The sequence below is a fragment of the Nestor notabilis genome, unplaced genomic scaffold (assembly GCF_000696875.1).
Source record: "Nestor notabilis isolate BGI_N333 unplaced genomic scaffold, ASM69687v1 scaffold34730, whole genome shotgun sequence".
NCBI classification, from domain to species: domain Eukaryota; kingdom Metazoa; phylum Chordata; class Aves; order Psittaciformes; family Psittacidae; genus Nestor; species Nestor notabilis.
Window position 1 is genome coordinate 26,953 of NW_009913099.1, and position 5,852 is coordinate 32,804.

The window sequence follows — 5,852 nt, forward strand, 5'->3', positions numbered from 1 at the left end:
CATCTCTGAGCTTCATGGCAAGCCTATCAAAAAAGCCACTTCAGTGCACCAGAGGTGTCTTGAACTCGGTATTCTAGAGTAAATCTCAGATGCTTCTCACTTACAGGATGAAGTCCTGTTCTTGTAGTTTAGGCATGCTAGTAGTGACATGGGTTTCTAGTGTTTCCATTTGCACGATGGCTCTTTTGAACATCATTTGATAGTTCCATTCATACTACTTTCATAAATTCCAGTATTTTAGCAAGATTTCCACAGTTATTACCAACATCAAAATACCCTTATATGGGCTATTTTTCTATGCCCAAGCAGAAGTAAGCACTGGGCTGAACAGTAGTAACTGGGAATCTGCAGCCTGCATTAAGCTGTTGCAACACACAAGAATTTTGGCTCAGTTTATAGGAGGCCCAGCCTCAAAGAACTGGAACCTGTAAACAAGCAGTAACTTTCTTTATCTGGGACTACAACTCAAACAGTCAGCAGACAACCAGTATAATACTTCCTTCTGGAATATCTAATAGTCATAGTATAACATTATACAATTAGGCTTGTGACACATCTCACATGAAAGTTTGGGAAAGCGCACAGAAAAATTGTTGCATTCACAGATACAGCAAAAGAATGAGGTATCGTAATTGTTGCTTTGTTTTACCTTTCCATTGACATATTCTCTGGAGCCACCCTATAGACTCGTATGGGCTGTTGGTTAATGATGTGGAAAGCCCATGTTACCATCTTTCATTTTACTGACATTTGCCCCCCCGTCCCGTATTTAATCTCCACAATTAAGGCAATTTGGAAATATAACAGAAAGTGTGAATTTTAAATTAACTCATAGTAATTTTCTCTTGAAACTCCTCATGCAGCAAGGCCAATACAGATTCAAATTATTCCTCTGTGGAGGAACAACTATTTCCCCAAAAATGGGGAAGACACCACCCCCCACAACTTCATGATGTTTATTAAACCCTAAACCTTCACTTACCCCACAGTCCCTGAAAATATTAACTGAGATCAATCCATGTCTTTGTCAAACTGTCCTAGGGAAGGAAAAAAACAGAAGACAAATCTACCTAACACCCTCCTGTTTTCCCCTGAGACAGTAGTTTCATTTGTGCCTGTTCCTAAGCCTTGATTCTGCAGTGAGATCAGAGCCCTGAAATCCTGCAAAGTCCTACTGACCTTATACAGTACCAGAAATAAACTCAAGCCCCAGACTGCTTATTTGTAGCTGAGGCAACACAAATGCACAAGTTTCAGAGATAGTCAGGGCATGGAGCAGAAAAAATGAGTAGTGTCTACCCTGTGTGTTAAACTGGCACTTTTCATCATGGGGAATGTGGTCTCTGAAGTTTGAGATGAGTCCAATGTGGTTAAATCCATTGACTTCAGCGGTCAAAGCCTCCTGACATGTTCTGCCCCAAAGATACATTGACACAAGATCAAGCTGGTATTTCCATGTAACTCTACAAATATTATTTAAAATGCACATGACCAAAGTCACATCTTTGGTGAATGAACAGGACCTACTTGTTGGTAGAGGTTACTACAGAAGCCAAACAAGGCATTCAAAGAACCATTAGCAACAAAGAACCTAGAACAGCCATTAGCCTTTGCAAACTCAACCAGCTGAAGAGATACACCAGTACAGGAAAAATTTCCAGATGTTGTGGATTGCTTTTGGGGTTGGAGATTTTCCTCTACCCTGGAAGAAACATAAGAACATTGCAAAAAGCAGATCATCACCTCAGAGCACACACAGATTCTTTCAGTGGCAAATCAACTGGCTGTAATTTTTGTAGATACCTATCTTCTCTCCTTCCCAGGCTAGTTTCTGTTTAATAGTCAGACTTGACCTCCTGCTTGTATCTCAAAAATCTATCAATACGGAAATTGCTGGGTAGTCAGTATATACATCATTAAGACATGACAGTGATTGAGGAAGACAAGAATTTGAGATCCAAGGACAGAAAGTCTTTGTTAGAACACAAATAATCTAATAAAATGTCAAGGAAAAGAGAAACATCATATCAAAAGATAAATTTTACACACAATCTACAAACAGAAGGGATTTAATACTATTTTACAATTTCTAACAATTATATATATCAAAGCAACTAACTAGAATATCTGAGTAGTCTGAAATCACACTGTGCTATAAGATTTATAATGTTACAGTTGCAATCCTTGATTTCATTGCAGTATTACAGGGTACTAACTAGGGAAGAAACAACAGGGGGAAAACATACGGTTTGGTTTGAGGAAAGAAGTGTAATTCCAAGTCTGATAGAATCAGGCATAGTAAAATATGGATGAGGCAGAAGGATCCAGAAATTGTCTGGAAAGCAATGGACATGTCTCCTAGGTGCTAAGGGTGAGTTACTTCCATGTGGTCAAGTAGTCCAGCAGTTTCTAAACAGGAGCATAAACTGATGTTGGAGTCTCAGGTTGATACCAAAATACATCATTAAAAATGCAGCATATATTAGCAGCGTATGGGTGACCAGATGAATGCTTTGATGCATTCTGTTTCAGAATGATTAATGGTGCCATCACAATTGTGCATGACCCCGGGCTATTGCTTTCCAGCTGCTAGGATGGGCAAGATTTCTGGTTGGACTCCAATGTATTTTGGGTTGTCCCTACTGCCAGCACAGGGAGCTGACATCTTGCTTTGGCTGATGACAAAACATGCCACTGGATCTCAGGCTGCCATGCAAACTTTAATGAACAAACTCCCATAGTTTAACATCTAGCAAAATTCAGGTGCTAGGAATCTTCTCTTGATATTTTCTTGCAAGTAAACCTAAGATGGTGCCTGTAGAGCCAAGGCAGCTTTCTGGTGGGACGTGGCTGAACACACACCTGTGTGCACACAGCAGCACACAATTACAGGGATGCGCAGTTACCGGGACGCACAGAATTACTGGGAGTGTGACTTCCAGACTGACTCCACAACCAGTGCTCAGCTTCACACTTTTAGATTTACACAGTAAATCTTTTCAGTTGTTCATGAAGTTGTGAGAGGATTCTCCCTAAGGAACAAAATTTCATGGAGAACTTCAGAGGAGCACACGGTGGATAGATGTGTCCTTCTGCGCAAGATGGGACAGGTTTTTGGTTTTCTTAGGCAGATCATGAAACCAAGTGACTGCTTGTGAGGAACGAACAGTGTGGAACTGAGATTGGTCTGCAGTGAAGGAGAGTCACTGGGATTACAGTTTGTATACCCCTTAATGCCAATTAATGCTTAGGATCTCCAAACTCACCTCTCTGTTTGCAGGCAGTGTACTCAGCTGTGAGACAGGGGCTGCTAGTACTTGTTTTGCAGTGGGAGCTGATGCCTGTAATCAAACAGCCTAATTTAAGTCACTGGTAGAACCAGTAGGACCATTAATGAAGACAAGCACATGTCCTGCTGGAGGTACGGCACTTAAGAACAGTTGCAGGCTGCTGGTGGGTCTGTTACCAACCCACAAGTATCAGCAAAACTAAACTCTCTGATGAGCCAAGCTACACCAGTGTGAGAACACAAATCCTGCAGATCAAATAGATTTCCACAACTGGAAAACTAAGCAGAATTCTTCCATCAGTAAAAAAATACTAATACAAGAATAGTCAAACCACAGTGCCTGACTCCTCTTTATCCCTTTATATAGGGAGCAGAGTTGCCCAACTCACATATGCACATCTAAGTACACTGAACATTGCAGCACTAAAACATGATAAACATTTATAACCATAACAACTGAAATCTGGGTCTTCTGAGGTTCAGGTTAGCATCCTAAACAGTGGACAACTCAGTCAAATGATCCTTACTGTTTTAAAATTGATATGTCTTGGATTTAACTAAGAGATGTAGAAACGTAAAATAGCATTTTGTATGGAAATGGGAAAGGAACAAGAGAATTCTGCACATACCAGTTCCCTTAGTAACTCCAAACAAACATGGAAGTGTTTTCCGTAGAAGACTGCTCTTGCAAGACACAGACCCAGGAACATGATAGTATTTATTACAAAAGGTCATAACGTACCAAAATATATTGCAAAATATCCTTCTTGTAAGCCCCAAAACATGAAGGTCAACATTTTCCAACATCTCCTAGTTAAGGATTTTGAAACTACGGAAGAGTTCTGCTAAACTTACTTTGGCTGTATTGCTGTTAGAAATCCCACGTACCAACAATAAGCATTCTCTTTCATTCTGGACAGCAGTCAAAAATATTTGTTTTACCCTACAGTTTGCCATTAAGTTACAAAATATTTATGCACAGAAGCTGACTAAATACTCTGCATATTTTCTTCCAAGATAACGAACAACAAATACACCATTGATGCAAAATCAGTGAAATAAAGGTCTTCTGGCCTTTCCGGCTTGCAGAAGATGTTGGGTTTTTTTTTTTCACATGGTATCTTGCAAAAGGAATGAGCGTATGTATTGTGTGCACCAACTATGCCTGTGAGAGTGTACTCTGAGAGCCATGCTGGAGAGCTCAACATCATGAAGAGCTTGAAACTCTGAAAGGGCCTAATGACCCAAGGGATCCTGTTGGGCCAGATTCCATCACATTCCCAGAGACTGACAGCCTAGTCTAAAACTATGGTTTCATGAAGTTATGTATAGTAAGAGGTACCACTCAACACCAATAGTAATACAAGATATTGCAGTTATACGACATTATAGATGTGGACTCAGAATCTATTGTATTTTCATGCATGTAACTGACATATAAGATAACTTGGATCCTGACAAAAATACTATACCTGGAGAACGAAGGCTCACTTAGCCGCATCCTCCAACACCTTGTGACTGGCTCACTGTGTGGAAATATGTGGTATCTGGCTGAATGCACTCTTGCCCTTTGCCAGTCTGTCATGTCCCCATGACACAGGTGACCTAACTGTCTGTGTGACCACTATGGATGAGATCAGGGAATTGATCCAACTTTAAACAAAGTAATGCTAAAATAAAAGTTTCTCTTCTGGGCACTTTGTGTGTGTGTTTTAAAGCTGAACGGTTCCTTGGTACGGCTCACAGTGCAAGACTCCAGACAGTTGTTCTGTCACACCGGCAGCAGTGAGTGATGAGCACAAGGATGGTATGGGAAGACTGTAAATAAACACTGTCACTGAAGGCAAGAGAACAGCAAACTAGTGCAGCTGCTAACATAAAGCCGAAGGCAGACGAGAGAAAAGGGTATCAAGGAGAAGGCCTGTGCAGCTGCCACCTAAACACAGGAATCTTATCTGTCTTTCTCTTTGAAGTTCCTCTGGAGTCTTGCAGTCTTCTTCCCTACAATTCCACTGTCACCCTAATCCGAGAAAATTATACTGTCTGATAGCAAAAAGAGCATTAAAATAAAAATGCATACCTGTACTGTATATTAAAACTAATGAAACTGAGACATAATTTTATGGAGATTATTATCTCTTCCCTTAACTATAGAATCATAGCATCATAGAATAGTTAGGGTTGGAAAGGACCTTAAGATCTTAATATTCTATGATTCTGTGATCATCTAGTTCCAACCCCCCTGCCATGGGCAGGGACGCCTCACACTAGACCATGTTGCCCAAGGCTCTGTCCAACCTGGCCTTGAACACCAACAGGGTTGGAGCATTCACAACTTCCTTGGGCAACCCATTCCAGTGCCTCATCACCCTCACTGTGAAGAACTTCTTCCTTATATCTAACCTGAACTTCCCTTGTTTAAGCTTGAATCCATTACCCCTTGTCCTATCACTACAGTCCCTGATGAAGAGCCCCTCTTCAGCAACCCTGTAGGTCCCCTTCGGACATTGGAAGGCTGCTATGAGGTCTCCACGCAGCCTATTTCTCTCTACAAATGTGATAA

General features: G+C 40.9%; 1 protein-coding gene across 1 annotated transcript in view; it reads right to left on the reverse strand.

The window, feature by feature from the left end:
• Positions 1-5,852, reverse strand: part of WNT16 (wingless-type MMTV integration site family, member 16) — an 8,611-nt gene that overhangs the window by 1,137 nt on the left and 1,622 nt on the right. The gene's annotated exons all lie outside the window — the stretch shown is intronic.